The following is a 23,667-nucleotide window of genomic DNA, read 5'->3' on the forward strand; positions in this document are numbered from 1 at the left end:
ATGCTCTCTCCCTGCATTGGCTGATAGCGATAGGGATTCATTGGATCGGGACATCCTGTTGGAGGAGTTGGAGGAGGCGCTTGGTCAGATGCAAAATGAAAAGGCTCCGGGAACGGACGGCCTGCCTGGCGAGTTTTACAAAACCTATGCACCCTTACTGCTACCTAAGCTACTTAAGGTATTTGAAGAGGCTGAAAGGCAGAGGGTCCTCCCGCCATCTATGAGGGAAGCTTTGATAGTTTTAATATTAAAGCCCGGAAAGGATCCAGAGGTTCCGGATTCATATCGCCCGATTTCCCTATTATCAACAGATGTTAAATTATTGGCCAAGGTACTCGCCAATAGGATGTCCCGAGTTATCTCATCTGTTATACAGAAGGATCAGACGGGATTTATCCCAGGCAGAGCCACATCTATGAACCTTAGGAAACTATACTTGGGGATTCAACATAGTTCTGGGGAGTTGGGGGGAAGAGCAATTTTGTCCTTAGACGCCGCTAAGGCGTTCGATAGTCTGGAGTGGGGTTTTTTGTGGGCGGTACTTCGGAAAATGGGCTTTGGACACAGATTTATAAATTGGGTGAGGCTGTTATATGGCTCGCCGGTGGCGAAGGTTGGGGCTAATGGCAGGGTCTCTGAGTCTTTTCCTCTTGGGAGAGGTACTAGACAGGGGTGCCCGCTCTCGCCCTTGCTATTTGCTACTGCGGTGGAGCCATTGGCAGTTGCAATTCGGAAGTCCAGAGAAATAATGGGATTCAGATGTGAAACTGTGGAGTTGAGGATATCATTGTACGCGGATGATTTACTTCTATATTTAGATAAGGTACATTCCTCGATTTTGCCGGCAATGGAGGTCATTCGAGAATTTGGGCTGAGGTCTGGTCTTCGGATTAATTGGTCCAAATCAGCTTTAATGCCGATAGACCCTCTCCCGGCGGATTTCTCAGATTTGCAGATACCGGTCCCTGTAGTTCGGAGGTTTAAGTATCTGGGTAAAATTGTTAGTCCTGCCCCGAAGGATTTTCGGGCTCTGAATCTGGAGCCCCTGTTGCAGCGATTTAGAGCAAAAGTACATACTTGGTGTCGCCTGCCGTTGTCGAATATTGGTAGATCTAACTTAATCAAAATGGTAATGATGCCACAATTATTATATTTGATACATAATTCTCCGGTGTGGATCTGTAGGGACTTTTTTGCAAAAATAAATACATTATTCCGGGAATTAATTTGGAAGAAAAAACAGGCTAGGATTCGCTTGGAGATACTGCAGCGAGGGAAGGAGGAGGGAGGATTGGCGGTGCCAAACCCATTCATATACTTTATGGCCTCCCAGATGCAACATCTTAAGGGTTGGGGTAGAGACGGGGCGTGTGACAATGGTGGTGATATTGTGAGGGAAGGATCGGTATGGAAATATCCAGGGTGCCGGTTGGAGGTGGGAAGACGGCAGATAAATGGGGCACGATACCCCACGTTGGCTATGATTTTCAGGGTGTGGGATAGGGGTAAGTCTCTTTTGAAGATAAATGGGCCTACGGAATTGTGGCCATTGTGGCGAAATCCGGATTTGCAAGAGATCAAAAAGCTGGTGGGGTTCGGAAGATGGGAAGATAAAGGGATTTATCTGGTGTCACAAATTTTGCAAAATAATACTCTTAAGAGTTTTGAACAATTGAGAACAGAATTTCACCTCCCGCACGTCTTCTTTTATCAGTACTTACAGCTAAGACATGCATTGGAAAAACAGAGAAGGACAAATCCGGTGATAGTGACACATAATCAAACACTACATATGCTGCTTACATCTGAGTCTTCTATGGGACTTATCTCTGAATTATATAAAAGATTATTGCCTGCCCATCTGGAGACATATCCACTGACTGCTGCTAAGAATAAGTGGGAACGGGACGTTGGCCCCCTGACGGAGGACCAGTGGTCCGATATTCTAGAACAGGTCCCTAAAATGGCGGTTCCTGAGTGCCAGCGGCTTTCGCAAATATATCTCATTCACAGGGTATATAAAACACCCAGCTTATTATTTAAAATGGGACTTAGGCCCAATACACAATGTGTTAGGTGTGGGCAGGATGATGCCCACTTGATGCATGTTATGTGGGAGTGCGGGCACATTGGGGATTTCTGGAGGCAGACCCTGGGACTCATAGCCCAAGTATACCATATCACAATACCACCGTCACCTCGTCTATGTTTGTTGAATTTGTGGGAGGAGGGGGTTGACCCGGACTCTGCAGTGGCCCTGGGAATAGCACGCATCCTGTATCAGGCAAGAAAGATACTTGCATATCATTGGTTGGATCCTATGCCACCAACATTGTCAGAGCTTAAAAATAAACTAAATAATATCATCAGATTGGAAAGGGGGGCTTATTTAAAAAGAAATGCATTAAGAAAGTTTTACAAAATTTGGCAGCCATGGATGCAGTCACCGGGTCTCCCCTCGGGCGCACTGGTACGGGATGCGATGTTGGACCAGTTGCTGTTGTGCTTGCGATGAGGGGATGCTTGGGGGGTGAAAATAAAGTCTAGTGCCCTTTGTGGCGAAGTAGATTTTGAGTGGCGCGGTGGGAGGGGGCTGGGGTGGATTGGACCTGATATGCGGGGGGGCGAAATATGATGCGGAGTGGCGCGGCTGGCGGGGATGGTTTTCCCGCTGAAATGAGGCACTGATGTATAATTTTGATTTTTGTTTATTTGTGGAGCCATGTTGTTTATAGGCTCAATTTTATGCAAATATCTGTGTTTTGAGATTTCTTCTTTTTATTTATTCTTACACAGGAAGAGTTTTACCCTTTAAATAATATCTGCTCTCAATGTAATTTTTACTAGCTAAATAAGATGTCATATTCTTTCTGTATTGATTCCTGAATGTTTAATAAAAAAGATCTGATTCAAAAAAGATTTGTGGTTAGGGTTATAGTTAGGGTTGGGATTAGGGTTAGGAGTGTGCTGGGGTTAGGGTTGTGGTTAGGGTTAGGATTAGGGGTGTGTTAGGGTTAGGGTTGTGGTTAAGGTTATGGTTAGGGTTGGGATTAGAGTTAGGGTTGGGACTAGGGTTAGGTTTGTGGTTAGGGTGATAGTTAGGGTTGGGATTAGGGTTAGGAGTGTGTTGGGGTTAGGGTTGTGGTTAGGGTTAGGATTAGGGTTAGGGTTGTGGTTAGGGTTATGGTTAGGGTTGGGATTAGAGTTAGGGTTGGGACTAGGGTTAGGTTTGTGGTTAGGGTTTTAGTTAGGGTTGGTATTAGGGTTAGGGGTGTGTTGGAGTTAGGGTTGTGGGTAGGGTTGTGTTAGGGCTGGTGGAACGCACCAGATTATAAAATAGTAGAGAGTACGTTCGCAGCCCGGGGACCACCGTGCAGAGGTGGTACACTGCTGCTAGGTAATGGCGGAAGAGAAGAGCGGCGTGAAAACAGTCACACATGGGTTACGTCACCCAGTGTGAACAGGAGCGGATTCTGTTACTTCACAGAACCGCACAGCCGCTTGAAAGTGAATGCCGGAGCCTGTTTAGCTGACAGAGCCTGGCCACAGAGCGCACAGCATACAGCCACAGAACTCCACCCCAAGGCATGGGGTTAGAGTCCTTCTAAGCCACTGAGCGTGCGGCGTCGCTGCCATGAACGCCGCTATAGACACTGGCTAAGGAGTGCGGAGCACTTGCTCTGAGGCGTGCCAAGTCACTGATAGTGACTAATATCTGACACAACTCTGTCCTACCTACGCCTAAGCCTGGGCACTAGCAGGCTAGGCTGCACAACACATGCGTACCAAGGGTAGGGGTTTCATAATGAGTCAGTCACCAGAGACATTTATACGTGCATCCATCACTCACTCATTATAGTCAGAAAATACTGGCTAACCTAGCACATAGCCGAGCGGCCATGAGAACCTTTTATAGCCGCGAGCGTCCGGGACCTTCCTGGCTTCTCAGATGGGCCAATCCGAACACGAGCAGGACCTGAGCACGTGACCTTCGATCTCCAATGGGAAATCACACCACGGGCATGCTCAGTGGCCCGACATGAGGACTTAGTCCCTGGAGAATCTCGCTGCTGAGCAGCATGCATTGCCATAGCTGTGCCAGAGGTGGCAGCAGCAAGCAAACCCTCGGAGCTGGTCTGGGCAGAGCGCTGGGACTGACAATTTTGCTGAGCAAGCTCCTCTGCGGCTGGAGAGGAATGGGAGACCTCCGGAAGTATGGCTCGGGATTCTGGCTGTGCAGTGACAGAAATCTGACGCATAACAGGTTGAGATTAGGGTTAGGGATGTGTTGGGGATAGGGTTGGAGTTAGAATTGGGGGGTTTCCACTGTTTAGGCACATCAGGGGACATGGTGTCTGATCTCAATTCCTGCCAATTCTGCGTTGAAAAAGTCAAACGGTGGTCCTTTCCCTTCTGAGTTCTGCCATGCGCCCAAACAGTGGTTTACCCCCACATATGGGGCATCAGCATACTCAGGACAAATTGCACAACAACTTTTGGGATCCAATTTTTCCTGTTACTCTTGGGAAAATAAAAAATTGTGGGTGAAAAGATCATTTTTGTGAAAAAAATATGATTTTTTATTTTTACGGCTCTACATTATAAACTTCTGTGAAGCACTTGGGGGTTCAAAGTGCTCACCACATATCTAGTTAAGTTCCTTATGGGGTCTACTTTCCAAAATGGTGTCACTTGTGGGGGGTTTCCACTGTTTAGGCACATCAGGGGCTCTCCAAACTCAACATGGCGTCCGATCTCAATTCCAACCGATTTTGCATTGAAAAGTCAAACAGCGCTCCTTCCCTTCCGAGTTCTTCCAAGCGCCCAACCAGTGGTTTACCTGCATATATGGGGTATCAGTGTACTCAGGACAAATTGCACAATAAGTATTGGGGTCCAATTTCTCCTGTTACCCTTGATAAAATAAAACAAATTGGATCTAAATTAAATTGTTTGTGAAAAAAAGTTAAATGTTCATTTTTTTTAAAACATTTCAAAAATTCCTGTGAAGCACCTGAAGGGTTATTACATTTCTTGAATGTGGTTTTGAGTACCTTGAGGGGTGCAGTTTTTAGAATGATGTGACTTTTGGGTATTTTCTATAATATAGACCCCTCAAAGTGACTTCAAATGTGATGTGGTCCCTAAAAAAAATGGTGCTGTAAAAATGAGAAATCGCTAGTCAACTTTTAACCCTTATAACTTCCTAACAAAAAAAAAATTTGGTTCCAAAATTGTGCTGATGTAACGTAAACATGTGGGAAATGTTACTTATTATGTATTTTGTGTGACATATCCCTGTGATTTAAGGGCATGAAAATTCAAAATTGTGGCTGGCTAGTCTGAGCCAGAGTGAGGAGTTCCACTTTATTTCCCCTGCTAGGACCTGCGTCAGGTCATGATCATGTGATCAATCACATGATGGGAATCAGGCTTAGGTTTAAATAACCGAGCTTTATGGGCAGTCGGTGTTCAGCTAACCAGGAGAGAGGAGTCTCCAGGGACTTTGTGGCTTGTCAGGCACAGACTAAACCTGTGCTACTCCAGTGCAAGGTGCTGCCCACAAGATATGCACTGTGTTGCAGCATTATTGTTTTGTTCTAGCCAGAAAGGCAAAGTTCTGTTCCCGTGAGTTGGTTTATGCTGCCTAATAATAAACCGAATGTACTTGTTTTTAACCCCGAGAGTCTCAGCATATTCCTCATAGACCAGCTGGATCGCCCCGTGCCAGGGCCGTGGGGTACTCGGAGCCAAGCCCGGTGGATTTCAATGGGAGATGTCACGGTAGCTGTGACCCGGTCCGTGGCCCTGGGCGTCCATTGTAAAAGGGGAATGTTGAGTGTGGGGATGATTAAAGTCTATGAGTGAATGATTTGTGATGCCACCTGTGGTGTTCGGCAATGAAGATGTTAAGCCGACGCTGCAGACAGATCCTCTGGGACAGATGGTGTGGTGCAGCAATGCTGGTGTAGCCCTCCACAGGTAGGGCTGTAGTCCCAGGGCAGAGTAGATGAAGAAGATAGGTGTTAAGGGAGAGAGTGTAGTGTCTGGCACCGAGATGTAGCAGTGCTGAGTGGGTTGGCGCAGTAATAAGCGGAGGACACCAGGGCATGTAGTTCCAAAGCTTTACTTACAGTCTGTTGAGCATACAGGTGCCCGCCTCGGTGCCGTGTCCTCCAGGTCAGGGGCTCAGCCAAATTCCAGGCAAGATGAAGTACTCCCTTCCAACACTCCGCCAACATATGTGCCTTTTCTGAACGTCTCCCTTTTGCGCCTATAGTGAAGTACTCCCAGTACTGAGTTACACTGGAGTTCCTCCTGTCACATGTTCCTATGAACTCTACTTGTACGGCAGACAGCTGTAGCCTGCTTCGGGGACTCCTTGCTACCAAGTCCCGGCTCTCTCTCGTTGCTGTTGTGCCCCCAAGTCTTGTGTGGGAATAAAGTGGTGACAACTTCTATTCCTCCGTTGTCTGCTGCAGGACCATTAGTATCCATACAACCTCGGGGACCAGACCCCGGCCTTGCGCTGTGAACTTGGGAAGGGTTCTGCTCTAACCCTAATCCTTAGTCCTCCTCTACTCACATTCCGTACTAATCGTTCCTTCTTATGGAGAGAGTCAGGCTTTCCATCAATGTCTCTTTCCTGTGCCAGCGGACCCAGGTCACTGAGGTCGGCTGCAGCACTTCCTTCATCCATCCCACTCAGGGGATCTTCACTCTTCCTCTGACTCTGTCAGACTGACTAAATCCTAAACTCTTCCCGCTCTTTTGATGCCAACTAAACTCCACCCGCCTCCCAGCACGCTCCGTGTTCCAAGCAGGGAGCCACCAAAGGGTGCTTTGCTACACTACTGTGTTGTGTGGGATGCAGGTGTTGGAGTGTGGTCAGGTGTCTCCACCTTACCTGAATGGAGGAGGAGGTGCAGTACCTCTGTGGCGACTGAACCCTCAGGGGCGCCACACAGCCAAGTGAGTACTCCCCGTCCACAGATAGTGTAGAGCGTTACGCGGTTTAGACATCTGTGGCGCCCCCAGGAGTATGGTCGCCACAGTGGCATTGCCTTCCTCCTAGGGAGTGTGATGTCATGCTTGGAAGCAATAAAGGATCTCTCTAGCAGTTAACCACAACACAGTTCTCATTTCAGGCCAGCAGAGGGAGCTCTGAACCAAAATTGGGGGAAGAGCTACTCTCTGGGGGCCAGGAAGAGTGTGAGGAGGGCAACGTATGTGGACATGGAGGAGAAGTGCTGGGAGATTGAGCAGAGAGTTCAGGCTCATTCCCAGCTGTAGCGCATGATCTGGAGCCCGGTCTCCAAGGCTGTACGGACACTGATGGTCCTGCAACAGAAACCGGAGGAATAGGAACCTGTAAATGCTCTATTCCCACATAAGACTCGGAGGCACAACAGCGACGTGTGAGCCAGAAGAAGAAGGCTACAGCTGTCTGCCATACGAGGGAGTTCTAAAGAGAATACGCAAGTGGAACTTCAGTATAGCACAGTATTGCAAGTACCTAAAACTAAGCGCTCGGAAGGAGACTACACAACCCATCTGCCAAGAGAGATTCCTAAGTTGCTTCCAGGCTAGCCAGCTTCTGTACCATCTGTATTCTGGACCCTGGACTGCATTTGCCAAGCAAAGTAAAGGTAAAGAAACTGCACCCTGTTATGTCCTTGCCTTCTTCCTGCAACCCCGTCAGCACAGCTACATCTCTGTGCCAGACACTACACCCTCTTCCTCAACACCTATCCTCACTGCCCTGGGATTACTGCCCTACCTGTGGAGGGCCACGACATCATAGCTGCACCACACCATCTGTCCCAGGGGATCTGTCTGCAGCGTCAGCTTAACATCTCCATTGCCGAACACCACAGGTGGCGTCACGAATCATTCACTCATAAACTTTATTCATCACATTCCCCTTTTACATGGACCGGGTCACCGCTGCTGTGACATTCCCCTTTGAGAGACCAGCCCGGGACCGAGTACCCCACAGCCCTGGGAGGGTGACCCACATCAATGGCTGTGTGTTGAGTTTTTTAGAGCACACACGAAATTTACACTGTTATAAAAGCTGTTCACTGACTACTTTACATTGTATCACATCTTCAGTGTTGTAATATTAAAAGATATAATAAAATGTTTACAAAAATATGAGGGGTATATTCACTTTTGTGAGATACAGTATATGCCCCTCATTCTGCTGCTGTTTTTTAATGCATAGAAAAAAAGTTATTCTAGTTATCTTCCTTCCGCTCCCCAGCCACTAACCTCTTCTGAAACCGGCATCTGAATTCAGCACGTAGGCGACAGGAGTGCATGATGTCACTGTCTTGCGCCCCCAGTAACATGCACACTGATGTCAGCTGCTGGCCTCTGATTTGCCATCAGTGTGTATTGCAGCACACTGATACGGCGGTTCTCCGCGCTGCAATACATTTCAGCTGAATGTGTGTCCGAGGAAGCACATCCAGTTGAAGTTTGTACTGGCGTCAACAAGACCTTCACTCGCACAGTCCTAGTCACGACCTATGCAACTGTGATCCTTACACCCCTGCCCTCAAAGAATCATTTGTGAGATCATATCTAGAATATGGGATGCAGTTTTCGGCTCCACATTTTAAAAAGGATATTCAGAAGTTAGAGTCAGTTCAAGGACAGCATGGTGACTAAGTGGTTAGCACTGCAGCCTTGCAGCACTGGAGTCCTGGGTTCAAATCCCACCAAGGACAACATCTGCAAGGAGTTTGTATGTTCTCCCCGTGTTTGCGTTGGTTTTGTCCGGGTACTTCATTTTCCTCCCACATTCCAAAGACATACTGATAGGGAATTTAGATTGTGAGCCCCATCGGGGACAGTGATGATAATGTGTGCAAACTGTAAAGTGCTGCGGAATATGTTAGCGCTATATAAAAATAAAGATTATTATTAAGGATTGGCAGCTAGATTATTACATGGGATGGAAGGCCTCTCATATGAGGAGAAGTTGGAAAATTTGTAGTGTTTAGCATAGAAAAAAAAGATGTCTCAGAGGATATCTTATTATACATGTGTGGTCAGTAAGGACTGGCACATGACTTATTCCTTCCAGGGACCTTAGAAAGGACCAGTGGGCACTCATTACTTGTGATGGAAAGGGGATTCCAGCAGCTAAATAGGAAAGGGTTTTTTACATTTAAAAAAGAGCTGGATGCACTTTTCACAATAAATGGCATTATGAGTTATTGATAATCTAGTGATAGAGAATGTCTGTCTAGTGAAGAAAGGTTGAACTTGATGGACCTATGTATTTTTTTAACCTGTATAACTATGTATGTAACTCCATTGAAGATGGAGCTCCCTGGTTCCAGAGCACCAATTTTGGGATCACTGAGATTCCCAGTGTATGGGCCTCTAGCAATCAGTAAGTTATTCCCTATTCTATGGATAACTTAGCTGGTGATTATCTCCACACTTATCTCCGAATTGGATTGTCAACTGCTGGACCATTGGGACCCATCATTTTGCCAGTGCTTAAGCCTTCTTGAAGGTCCTCTGATGCCAATCTACATGGAAAACCTATTGTGACGCTAGTCACAACCCATGGCCAGGCCGTGAATCAGCGCAGTCAGAAGTTCCAGGGTCAATGTGACACTAGCCACAACCCACGGCCGGAGTCAATACCAAAAGGTCACGTAGTAAACCAAGGGGAATTGCAAAGTTGTAAGAAAGGTCACATGCCAGGGTCAGAATACCAGAGAAATAGCGGATAAACAAAGGGGGCAATAACAAATGGGTAGTCTCAACACGGTCCAAAGGTCAGCAGCAGAATATCAGATGCAAAGAGGCAATAACAAAGGGGTAGTCTGAACATGGTCCAAAGGTCAGCAGCAGAATATCAGATGCAAAGGGGCAATAACAAACGGGTAGTCTGAACACTGTCCCAAGGTCAGCAGCAGAATATCAGATACAAAGGGGCAATGACAAACGGGTAGTCAGAACACGGCCCAAAGGTCAGCAGCAGAAGATCAGAACTTACGGCAAAGGATACAGGAGAACACACCAGAGAGCACAAGCTTAGAACAGGCGTTTGACTGGCAGTGATCTGGGCCAGACAGCTCACCTATAAAGCAGGGCAATTACCAAGAACATGTAACACCTGTGGAAATCTCTGCACCTTTCAGTCAGATAAGCTGTCAATCAAAGCATCGACACCTCAGCATGCCCCAGCACAGGATAGGATGACAGAGCTGTCCATCACAGAGTCCTAGACACTCTGAGCAGAGGAATCATAACACCTATGTCTTTAGTGTCCTTGTCATGGGTGTGTCAGATGCAGCAGACAGTTGCTCTGCATCTGGCTACAGAAGGTCTCTTGTGTTTGGCATTGCCAATGCTGTTAGGGTCTGCGGAATGCACCAAATAATATAAAAGGAGATATGAGGTGTGTTTGCAGCCCGGGGTCCACCGTGCAGAGATGGAACCTGCTGCTGAGTAATGGCGGAACTAGATGGTGGATGAATGCTTGTTCATATGTGGGTTAACTTCACCCAGTGTGAATGGAAGCGAACTCTGTTGCTCCACAGAGCCGCTAAAACAAACGCCAGAGCCTGTTGAACTCACAGAGCTCGGCCGAGTGAGTGCTAATTAGCGGTCAAAGAGCTCTGTCCCAGAGGTACAGGACTAGAACTCCTCTAGACCATCAGCGCTCGGCGCCACGGCTGCGGTGCCAACAAAAGGAGAGGATATATATAATCGTGCCAAGTGCGCACAGTACAGCTTCGGCGGACACCACTAACCACCCAGGGTGGGGAGGAAAGTGCTAGAGGTGCGCACGGCGTTGCACTGGTGGTTACTGCTACCTGGCGCGGTACGACAGTGCCCTGAGCAGGGAGGCACAGTCGGACGCTAAATAGTGCAGAGGACTAGGATGCACTGTGGCATATAGCTTAGCCACTGACAGGCGCTGACTCTAGCCACTAAGCACTAACAACAGTCACAACCAAAGGTAGGGGTTTCATAATAAGTCATTCGCAGTCACAAACATCCATCATCATACACACCATAAGCCACAAGAGTCTCTACTAGCACATGGCCGTGCGGCCATGTGACTCTTTTATAGCAGCGTCCTTCCGGGACCTTCCCAGTAGTGGACCAATCAGAGCAGGAACTGGACCTTCGCATGTGACCTTCGACCTCCAATGAGAGGTCGTCCCAAGGGCATGCTCAGTAGGCAAAATACAGGACTTAGTCCCTGGAGTGTCTGCTTGCTGCTGACTCAAGCATGGGGTTACAGCAGAGCCTGAAGGAGCAACCAGACACCTAGCATTAGCCTGGGCAAGATGCCTGGACCAACATATCTGCTGAGCAGGAATCTCTGCAGCCGCAGAGGAATGGGAGACTGCAGAGGACATGGCTTGAGATTCCCCCTGTGCAGTGGGGGAAACTTGACACCTAACAGATGCCTTCTTAATCTTTCAGACTTTTGGACCCAGTGGCAACCTTCCTCTGGCTGTCACGATCCATTTTTGATCTATGTCTGAGTCTGGATTCTCTTATATAATCCTTTTTCCTTTCAGGCCCTCGGGGGTTAATATGGGTTTTTGCCGCTGGTGTTACTACAAGTTTAGTGAGTCTGCTGCTGGGTTTACCCCCCAGTGGCCGCTGGTGTTACTACATGTTTAGTCAGTCAGCAGGTGTGACCACTCCCTCCTTCCTATAAAGGGTCATCAGGTGCTGCAACTCACTGTTGCTGATATTATTCATTTGGAGACCAACCAAGCTGGACTCAGGAAAAGGCTGTGTTGCAGTGGAGCTCCAGCTATCCCCTTGTTCTGGTGCCTTACTCTGCTGCTCGGAGCATTAGCAGCAGAGAGAAGCTAAGTCTTGTTTTTTACTTTATTTTACCCTTAGGTGTCTGTCGCATCTTTCCTTGTGTGTTATTTGGTGCAGTACACGTTTTCCCTGTCTCACCTCCTGGGGAGGAGGTTGGGGGTTTAATTCAGGGCTAAACAGGAGATAGGGACAAGTCAGGGACTTGGTCCTCACTACCATCTAGTGTACCCCCAAGTTAAGGAGAGTCAGGGCACCCCCTTAGTCTGAGGGGCAATTCAGGGGCCCAGGTTCCACGTCTCCTGTTTTCCCATTACTGCCCCGTGACACCGGCTCTAATTGACACTCCTGGACCTGGGTGTTTATAGACTCTCAGTCTGCTTCAGGGAGCCGCCAGTGATATTCACATTTTCCCTTGTGAGGGCTTGGAACCATAGAAGTCGGCATACTTCCTCTCTGGTGCCCTTGAAGGACGTTTGGTGTGACCTCAATCTGCTCAAATTTAAGTTTTTTCCCCTTGTTTGTCTCCCTTCTTGTCTTTAGTGTTCAGTGAGGACTGACCAATGCTCATCCCCCCCTTCCCTATTCAGGGCCTAGCTCTAGAGATATACAGGGCTCAAGTTCCTGCTCTGCAATTGGGGTGGAACCAATATAGGGATGGTAGGGCAGGAAGGGTGCTATTAGATCTGCCTAAGGGTTTCCACTCACCCATTCCCTAGAGTTTGGGCTTCCTTCTCCTCATCCCTTCGTGTTGCACTTAGTCTTCCCTCACTGTGCATGACAGTCCTTTACACTGTTCAATATACAATTGTGGTTTTTCCTAATAAAGAATTTGGATGATGTTAAAACGCTTTGAAAATAAACCACATTGTTACTATTCTTGCCTCATTGTATCTCTGTTTGGCTCCTCTCCGGCAGCTCAGAGCACCCGTTTCCTTTTTTTCTACCTGACAGTTCAATATTTGTCAGAATTATCATTGTCCAGCAATCGAATGATAATCTTGTCATTTGTCATTGATCACATCTTTACTGCTGATATGAAAACCATCATTTGCATTTGTGAAAACTGGACGAAGGGGAGGAAGATCGATTCTTCATGAGTAAACTCCCAAGAGCGCCGATTAACTTGCCTTCATCAGTTGACACTTGTTAGGATCAATTTATCTGCCCATTTAAAGATGACCCATGTATTAACCATGATGGAGAGGGTAATATGATGTCAAATGATGTCTGTCAGCACCAAATAACTGATCAAACCAAGCCCAGGAGCTCGGTGCATCTTCAGTGTGACCAAACAGTTCAGTGTACCATCCCTGCACTTTCCATTTATCTGTACCCTCTCTATCCCTGATTTACAGCTCTGGCATTACAGGAGTCAAAGGAAGGAGCAGACAGATGAAAAACAAGTAGGTGGGAAATTGCACTAAACTGTTTGGCCACACTAAGGGTGCACTGAGCGCCTGTGCTTGGTTTGAACAGTCATGTTGTGTTGACAGACTCCATTTAATATGGGAATTACATGCCCCCTTAGGCTGAGTTCACACGTGGCGTTTTTTTCGCGTTTCCGTGGCGATTTTAACAGCGCGATTTTGCCTCGGAAACGCGAAAAATAAGCATCCCATGCATTCCTATGGGATTCCGCAATGCTGTGCTAATGCTGCGGTTTTTACCGCGGCGGAATTGCTTCGCGGTAAAAAACGCAGCATGCTCATTATTTTGCGGAATCGCGGTGATCCCACACCCATAGGAATGCATTGTTCCGCTTATTTCCCGCATGTGGCTGTGCACACCATGCGGAAAGTAAGCAGAACAATTGCGGATGGTACCCATGGTCCGGAGGAGAGGAGACTGTCCTCAGGGGTTTGGGTACCATATCCCTGTAGAAAATAGAATTTAAAATAAAAAATATTGTTATTCTTACCTTCCGACGTCCCTCGCAGCATTCCCGCCTCTCTCCACGCTCTCGTTCCCAGTAATCCTTTGCGAAAATGCCCGCGATGACGTCCGTTCTCGCGGAATCGCGAAGTCTCGCGGTCATTCGCGCGACGTCATCGCGAATCACCGCGAGACGTCGCGATCCCGCGAGAACGGACGCCATCGCGGGCATTTTCGCAAAGGATTACTGGGAACGGCTGCGCGGGACGTCGGAAAGTAAGAATAACACCATTTTTTATTTTTTTTACATTCTATCTTTTACTTCTGATGCTGCATAGGCGGCCTCAGTAGTAAAAAGTTGGTCACACTCGTCAAACACTATGTTTGACGAGTGTGACAACTTGTCAATCAGTTCTCCAAGCGATGCTACAGATCGCTTGGAAAACGCTAGCATTTTGCAAGCTAATTACGCTTGCAAAATGCTAGTTTTTCCGCGGGAAAATCGCGGGAATTTAAAATGCGATTTTCCCGCGGAATGGAATTCCGGAATTCTCGCGGTAGTTTCCGCGAGAGTTCCGTTACGTGTGCAAATAGCCTTACAGCTCCTTTCTGTTCATAAAGAGTCAGCAAGAGGTTCACTTCTCCTTCTGGCAAACCTTTCAAGGTAAATATTCGAGATCCAATGGGTAACGTTTCTTCTTGCGGAGAGTGACAGGTCAAGCATGCTGAGGTGAGGATACTTTTAAGCCGCAATGCTCCTCTTTTCCAAATTTTGCTAATGCTTGTCAAAGTAGGAGCAAAATGTAGTTATCTTTGATGAATACTGCATGGACACCTGGCTCGGTGATCACAGGATTTATATAGGCAAGGGAAGTGTTATTTTAACGTATCCTATAGCTGTCCAACTCATCGTCACTGGACTCCTGGCAGGACAAATCTTTGGCCGCCTTCTTCAGAGGATTCATAGCATTAGACTATTCACCAGATTGCAGATTCAGATGAACTTTGATTGACTAAAAGATTTATTAAAGCTGAAAGGCAATTTCTCTAATGGGTTTCTTTTTATTTTAACATTCGACAGATTTGCTGCCAAGTGCCGGCCGTTTATTCTCATTAGGATCGCTTGGTCTGGTTCCTTGTACGGATGAGCTAATAACAGAATCTCTTCTCCCCCGGTTCTGCTATTCTAATGTTCTCCTACATTTCCTATTAGTCATGTTACTAAAGGAACAGGTGGATGTTTTTCATCTTTTTTTCCCCCCATATTCTAAAAATAAGAAGCACAGAGCCACCATCATATTAGGTGAGACACCAATATGAAATCACAGCTTCCATTGTATGTAGGTTACGTGAGTCATGACGTTCTGTTAGCATATTTGATGCATGGCTTATTAACCTGCTTTCACTGTATTTCATTTACATAGGTTACACAGAGAAAGTGGTTATAGATTTATGGAAAAAATTCATAAATGTCCTGGCGGAATTTCTAAACAGCACTCGAGGCTAATCCCTTGTGACAAAATGTATCTCAATCCAGCAAGTAATAAACCAACTGTGATGGTCAGTGGTGCCACATATTTAATTAATATTATTTATTATATAAATAAATATTTATTAATATTATTAATTATTTAATTAATCCTAATTAATAGCATAAAAAACATGCAATTTGCCTTCTTTATTCTTATTTAGGAGGCAAGGAAAGATGAAGGGATCTGTTCTAACAACCAAGGTCCAGGTTAGTGCTCTTTGGCCGTAGACAGGTACTGAGCAAATTTCCTAAGCTTCCTGCACGGCATTTGGTTTGATGGCCCGGTGTGATGTCATTTGTGGCGCACAGATGACGTCTCCCCAGCCCGGCTAATCGTGACCTGAACCTGGGATCCCGAAATCTATGGAAATTCATGTAGCGCTATAGAGAACGGATAGAGAGCACTGACCCAGACCATGGATTGGGGATGCGCAAAGCAATTCGTTCATCTCTAGAGGCAAGTATTGAATTACAGTAGGAGGTAATTAGGCCTTATAGGCTTAACCCCTTCACGACTGGAGCTTTTTTCCAGAGCCATAACTTTTTTATTTTTCTGTCAATATGGCCATGTGAGGGCTTATTTTTGCGGGGCGAGTTGTACTTTTGAACGACACCATTGCTTTTACCATGTCGTGTAGTCGAAAACGGGAAAAAAATTCCAAGTGCAGTGAAATTGCAAAATAAGTGCAATCCCACACTTGCTTTTTGTTTGACTTGGTTCACTAAATGCTAAAACTGACCTGCTGTTATGATTCTCCAGGTCATTATGAGTTCATAGACACCAAACATGTCTAGGTTCTCTTTTACCTAAATGGTGAAAAAAATTCCAAAATTTACTTAAAAAAAAAAAAAATTGGCGCAAATTTTCCAAGACCCGTAGAGTCTCCATTTTTCGTGATCTGGGGGTGTGAGCTTATTTTTTGCGTGCCGACCTGACATTTTTAATGATACCACTTTTGTGCAGATACGTTCTTTTGATTGTCCGTTATTGCATTTTAATGCAATGTCGCGGTGACCAAAAAAAGTAATTCTGGCATTTTGATTTGTCGCTACGCTGTTTAATCATCAGTTTAATTATTTTTTATTGATAGACCGGGCGATTCAGAACGCGGCGATACCAAATATGTGTAGGTTTAATTTTTTTTTTATTGTTTTATTTTGATTGGGGCGAAAGGGGGGCGATTTGAACTTGTTTTTTTTTTTACTTTTGGCATGCTTCAATAGCCTCCATAGGAGACTAGAAGCTGCCATAACGCGATCACCTCTGCTACATAGAGGTGATGCTCAGATCACCTCTATGCAGCAGAATTACAGGTTTGCTATGAGTGCTGACCACAGTGTGGTGCTCATAGCAATCTGCCATCAACACCCATAGAGGTCTCGAGGAAACATCAGTTTGTGATGGTAATACAGCGTCACGTGATCGGGGGTCGTCGCTGCACGTATTTCCGGACCGGCGGCCGGAAGTGCATTTAAGTGCAAGCTGTCAGAGTTTGACAGCAGGAATCGGATTTAACTACTTAATAGGCGCGGGCGGATTTCGATTCCGCTCGTACCTATTGCGGGCACATGTCAGCTGTTAAATAATAACCGTTGTTTTAATATTTATTTGATAAATCAATAGTATACGTGACAATAAAATACTTTGTAATATTAGAAAAGTTGACTTCTTTCTACTCGAGGACTGATCTTTAGTACTGTCAATTTTTACAAAAATCTGTAAAATTTGAATTCAGTGTGTATTGATTATCCCATTACTGAGATAAGGACAACATCTGCAAGGAGTTTGCATGTTCTCCCCGTGTTTGCGTGGGTTTCCTCCGGGTACTCCAGTTTCCTCCCACATTCCAAAGACATACTGATAGGGAATTTAGATTGTGAGCCCCATCGGGGATAGTGATGATGATGTGTGCAAAACTGTAAAGCGCTGTGGAATATGTTAGCACTATATAAAAATAAATATTATTATTATAATGGACAACAGCTGCTGCTCATAAAATTCCATAAAGGGCACAGACATTGTGCTGCAAGTTCTCCTGGAATGGAAGTTACTCTTCTCCATTGTGATAATCTCCAGAAATCTGACAAGTCATCTGCGCCCATTTCTAAGATCGTGACGTCATGCCGAGCTCATGAGGCCAAAAGTATGTGAACCCCAGCCTTATAAATGTCTATCTCCCTCCGCCAGACAGACAGTATTGTTTAGAATGGATCATGCCATAAAGTTTTTTACTTGCAAATTTACACTGGATTTGTGAAAAATGAAGTGGGAAAGTCTTAAGGCAGGGTTTTTTTTTTGTCAATCTGCAAAATAAAATTTGGCATATAAAAATATATATATATTTATTTTACTCATTTATATAGCGCTATTAATTTCACAGCGCTTTACAGACATTATTGGCACTGTCCCCGATGGGGCTCACAATTATATGCTTTGGTAAGTTTGGTGCTAAAATCAAACATTTTGCTTAAATTGCAACTTTTTTTGTTAGTGTTGGTGCAAATAAAACCTAGTGTATACTGCTTGATAACTGTAGGACTATGCATCTCTGTATACAAGCAGGCAGTCATAATTTTGCCCATTGCAGGCTATGGACAAGACATTACGGACCCATAAAGCACACATCTGTTATATGGCTGTGTGCATGATGTCCCACGATTACTACTTATCACTGGGAAGAGGTGAGATGTGTCAAATTGTTGGGACACCAACCAATCAAATCAATGAGAGTCCTGTGTCCCACATCTAACTGGACCTCTGCGTCAGTTCCCTACTGCCATTATATGTCCATGTGCACGAGGAGCTAAAATATGGCGCCCTCCTCTTTATATGTTACAGATGGCATCAAGCCCAAATACTACAACGTCAAGAACGAGAGTTGTAATTATCCAGGATAATAGATCTCTAGAAGTGACATGGACTGAACCGGATTTGTATTTTCTCCTCACACCCAATGACGTTTTGCAGCAGGCAAAAAAGAAATGTATTGCACTTTTTCATTCTCTGCCAATGCAAAGTCTTGTAGGTGAGATTTTCTGATTCAACACCTCATTAATCACATCACCAAGTGAATGTCAGGATCCTCGGGTGAACTAATGCGCCTTGCGTGTTAATTAGAAGTCTGCATGCATCTGCAAGGACGTATGAGTAAGTGTTTTTACCTCTCTGTGCGCCATTCATGTGTAACGCTAATTTTCATGAGGTGATAATGGCTTTTTTTCACATATGTTTGCTACTTTCAAATTAGCCCTAAAATATTTTGCATTTAAATTAAATGCTAATGTATCAGTCCATAATTTTCCACAGCATAGGTGATAAATGTATAGAAGCCTTGGGGTCTGAATGCGAGGCTCAATGTGCCCTGAATGGAGCAGTGCTGAGCATGTGCGACCACTGCTCCATCCACGGTTTACAGGTGCAGTGGCTGAAAATACTCACTACTGTTCCATACACACAGGCAGGGTCGGACTGGGCCACTGGAGAACCGGAGGATGTGCTAATAGCGGCATATCACGCAGCTGCTATGGGGTCCCCGGTACCAGCAGAGCAGCAGCAGGTGACAGGAAGCCAAAGCCTGCTTCCGCCTCTAAATTGAAATGAATATTCACGCTTCCCCACGCTCCCATGGGAGTGGAAAGGCATGAATATTAGGGGGCAGTGTTTGCCGCAGGCTGCGGCTAACACTGCCTGCTATAGGGGCCCGCAGACCAGGGACCCCACTCCCCCCAGCCGCTATGGGGTCGTAAGACAGGGGGACCCGGCGGCCCCCCAGTGTTCGCCGCAATAATGGAAGAGAATCATACGACGCACCCTCTCCCATCATTCCCCTCTTCCTCTGACACACAGCAGGTGTGCGATGACGTCACTTCATCACGTCCCCGCTGTGTGCCAGGCTGACATCGGAGCCGAGCCATCGCCGGAATCCGCATGGGAGCAAGGTGGAGAGGTGAGTACAGTGGTATAGGGGCAGCATGATACCCCGTATGAGGGGGGGTAGTATGATACCCCATATGAGGGGGCAGCATGATACCCCTTATAAGGGGGAGAGCATGATACCTCATGTGAGGGGGCAGCATTATACCCCATATGAGGGGGGCAGCATGATACCCCGTATGAGGGGGGCTGCATTATATTCTGAGGGGGGTGTATTATAACATATGAAAGAGGCTGCATTATACCCTATAAGGGGGCTACATTATACCCTAGGGGGGCTGCATTACACCCTATGAGAAGGCTACATTATATTCTATGGGGGTGCTGCATTATACCTTATGAGGGGGTTGCATTATACTCTGTGGGGGCTACATTATATCCTATAGGGGGCTGCATTATACTTTGTGATGCTGTTTGCATTATATTCTATGGGAGCCACATTATATTTTGAGGAGGGCTACATAATACTATATGAGGACTGCATTATATTCTGTGGGGGGGGCTACTCTATATACTATGGGGGGCTACGTTATATTCTATGAGGAGGGCTACCCCAACCTCTGCTACATAATTAAGATGCGTACTAACTTATATTATACCCTGATATTAGCGCGTTTTACTGCACAATTGGTGGTCTTGTATTTATTTCTATGTAGCTACATAGTGGGCCCCAAGAATGATTTTCTCTGCTGGGCCCAAGGTACTCCAGTCCGATGTTGCACAAGGGGAGATTAAGATCCATGTTTTCTAGAGCAATGGGGAGGAGTCTCAGCAACCGAACCTCACTTCGATCGTCCTCTATGCTATTGGTAGATGTTTAGGGAACAAATCCTTTGGGGCGCAGTCAGATGGTGGTATAAATTGGAGCAAGATCAGAACACAATTCCTGGGACTGGCCAGCGGTACTCCCGACCTGAGAATGGCAGCTTCATGTATTTCTATGCAGCTGTCACGCTTGAGTCGGGAGGCCCGCCAACCAGTCCACAATTTATACGGCCGTCTGGCTGCGACCTTAATGGCTGTCATGGTACACTCTATGGAAAACCTCAGTGGGCACACAATTTCATCCAATTCCCAATAGACTTCCTTACAATCTGGATATCTAAGTAAGGCCGGAGTCACACTAGAGAGGAATACGGACGAGTGTGAGGTGTTAAAAGCACGCATTACACACAGACAAATGATTCTCTATGGGGCAGCTCCAAACAGCCGTATATTTCTCGTCCGTATTCTAGGGTCCGTGCCAATCGCAGCATGCTGCGATTGTCAGCGTACTATGCCCGTAGTACGCCAATGAAAGTCTATGGGTGCGCTAAAAATACGCATTACACACGGACCACACATGGTGTCTTTTAGAAAAGCTGGCAATTCAGTGCGCTATACAGTAAACTCACACTGACAGGTTTAATAAAGAAACGAAAGAATAGATATATACACATAGAATACATATATATATACATATATATATATATATATATATATATATATATATATATATACACATGTCTTTGAGACACACACATATATTCACAGGGTTCTTCATAGCAGAATAGTCGCTAATTAAATTGCCGGCTTCTGTCAAATCATTCCCCAACCCGACAAGAAATGGCACATGGTTTACATACAGTAAACCATTTCATTTCATGTTTTTTTTATATGTCCCTGACTAATAATTAGATGAGGGCTTGTGTGCAAAATTTGGGAGGTGTAGGTGTTATTTTAAGGGGTTAATTCGTTGTAAAAAAATGCATGGTCTCCCTCTGTAATTTGTCAACCAGAGAGGTTAAGCAGGTGAGTGAGGGCAGATTTTAATAGCCATGAGAGGGACCATTGTTTTTGGCCCCCCCCCGGCTACAAAAATCTGACCCCAGATACCCCAGAAATGGCGCATCTATAAGATGTGCCAATTCTGGCACTTATCCTATTCCCATTGCCCTGTAGCGGTGGCGAATGGGTTAATATAACAAAGGGTTAATGTCACCATTCGATTGTAAGGTGACATTAAGCCAATTAATAATGGAGAGGTATCAATAAGACACCGATCCATTATTAACCCTATACTAAGAAAGGGTTAAAAATCACACACAGACATTAATTAAAAAGTCATTTAATGAAATAAATACACCAAGTTTTTGACAAATTTTTATTAGTCTGGTAATCCCAAAAAAAAATGACCTGCAAAAAAAATAACATAGCAAAACACCAATATCCTTACCTCTCCGCCATTCAGTCATGTCCCATGCTGCAATCCATCAGAAGGGGTTAAATAGTTTACAATGAGAACTGGTGCTAATGCAACCAGCCTCCCTGTAATCTACTACAAAATGAATTGATTCAGCTCTGTGCAGCCTCAATGGCTGCCTGTAGATGAACTAATTACCGTGGGAAAGTTTCTGACTTTTTTCCCACGGTCATTAGCTCATTCACAGATCAGCTGGGGGACTCCCGATGATGTCACTGAGGCTGCGGGGAGTTCTCGGCTGATCTGTGAATGAGCTAATGACTGTGGGAAAAAAGTCAGAAACTTTCCCATGGTAATTAGTTCATCAACAGGCAGCCATTGAGGCTGCACAGAGCTGAATCAATTCATTTTGTAGGTTTTATAGCTGGCTGGCTCTGTCTGTCTCCTTCTTCTTGTTGTTATCAGTCTGACTGGTGCCGGATGTTTAGGGGAATTTACACACATGAAAAGACTTGGGTATACTCTCAGTGAGAGATTAGGGGAATTGACACACATGAAAAGACTTGGGTATACTCTCAGTGAGAGTTTTGGGGAATTTTACACACATGAAAAGACTTGGGTATACTCTGTGAGAGTTTAGGGGAATTTACACACGTGAAAAGACTTGGATATACTCTCAGTGAGTTTAGGGGAATTACACAACCGATCAGTGTGCTACTCTCAGTGAGAGATTGTAAGGGAATTTCAACATATGCAAACACTTAAAGTGTGGGTATACTGAGGAATTATACACATGCAATCACAGTGTGGTTACACTATCAGTGAGAGATTTTCAGGGAATTTACACACATTAATACCAATGAAGATTTGTTTTTTTATACTTGCAGATCCGTTCAGGAAGCAGCAGCACCAAGAACGCAGCAGAAGCCAGCCAGCTAGGCCGCAGCAGTTTGCCAACAACTTCTATTTACCTGTAAGTATATTGACCTGAAAGCGTTTTCAGATCCTTTGTATAGTAGCTTTACAAGTGTCTTTTATACTTGCAGATCCGTTCAGGAAGCAGCAGCACCAAGGACGCAGCAGAAGCCAGCCAGCTAGGCCGCAGCAGTTTTTGAGAAATGTCTTCTTCTGGGAGCTCCCCCTCACAGCATCAGCGAACTGAGGTTATTTAAATAATGTTTTTATTTAAATCTTAGTTTACAGGTTTAATTTATTTTTTTTTTTACAATATATACATTTATTATGTATTCACAGGAACCTGAATCTGAGGAGCTTCCAGGCGGAGACATGCAGGGTGGAGAGGCGCAAGGAGGGGGCGCGCAGAGTGTAAGTTTAGCACATACATACATAAATACATAATGCTACAGCCAACACAAACATTCATCACAGCACACACAATAACTACGCATCCATCCAACCCAAATTTTTTTTTTTTTTTTTTTTTTACAGTCCCGCACAAGAGCGACTCCCAGGACATCCCAGCGTCGTCGAGGTGCTGGCTCTGGTGGTGGCGAACGGTAAGTAACCCTTTATTTGGATAATTGATTATCCAACCTCATGTGTTTAAATTGAATGTAATAATTTTTTTTTTGTTTTTATTTTTTTCTTCACAGGTTTCACAGCGTGCTCCCCAGAGAGCATTGGAAGAGGCTCTAATCGTAGACGTGGATGACCTCATCCAGGCAGTGCAACCACGGGAGCCACTGTGGAACATGGCAAACCGTTTACATGCCGACCAACCAACCACCCGACGGCTCTGGGATGAGGTGTGTTTGGAGGTAGTTGAAAATTGGGAGGAGCTCGATGCGAGGGCCAGGGATTTTGTGCGTGAGTATTCCAATTTCAGTAACTTATATTCCAGCATGTGAAGTGTTGAATACTAACCACTTGTTTTTTTTTTTCCTTCACAGTTGACAGGGTTATCACACGGTGGCGGTTGCTCAGGGATCGCTTCAAGAGGGACTTCAACAAGGAGATGCAGGCCCCGAGTGGATCGGGAGGATGCAGGAGCACCCAGTATCAAAATTACAGAGCCCTGGGGTTCCTCCGGTCGACGATGGTGACCAGAAGGTAAATATTCCACACATCATTTCTGTAGTACAAATGTTTACATGTTTAACCAATTTTTTTTTCAGCAAAGTTAAATTAAATATCAATATAAATTTTTTTTTCTCTTTTTTTTAGCACCGTCTGCAGCACTCAGGAGCCTGCATCTGAGTTGCCTCCCTCTGGAGTGACCCCTTGTGAGACCGCCCCCGGTGACCACATCGAGGTATCCGACCCCTCTGTACCTTCCCTCTTTTCTCGTCCCTCTATCCCCTCCAGCAGCAC

The 23,667-nt window shown here is 45.5% G+C and overlaps 1 long non-coding RNA gene across 1 annotated transcript; it reads left to right on the forward strand.

Moving 5' to 3' along the window:
• Positions 1–22,223: 22,223 nt before the first annotated feature.
• On the forward strand, positions 22,224–22,736 carry LOC141084811 (uncharacterized). The gene is made up of 3 exons (XR_012231127.1): positions 22,224–22,309; positions 22,383–22,499; positions 22,591–22,736. It is a non-coding gene; the product is annotated as an uncharacterized lncRNA (long non-coding RNA).
• The last annotated feature ends 931 nt before the right edge of the window (positions 22,737–23,667 follow it).

The sequence above is a fragment of the Dendrobates tinctorius genome, unplaced genomic scaffold (genome assembly GCF_039654945.1).
Source record: "Dendrobates tinctorius isolate UK_male_01 unplaced genomic scaffold, ASM3965494v1 ptg000006l, whole genome shotgun sequence".
In the NCBI taxonomy this organism is placed as follows: domain Eukaryota; kingdom Metazoa; phylum Chordata; class Amphibia; order Anura; family Dendrobatidae; genus Dendrobates; species Dendrobates tinctorius.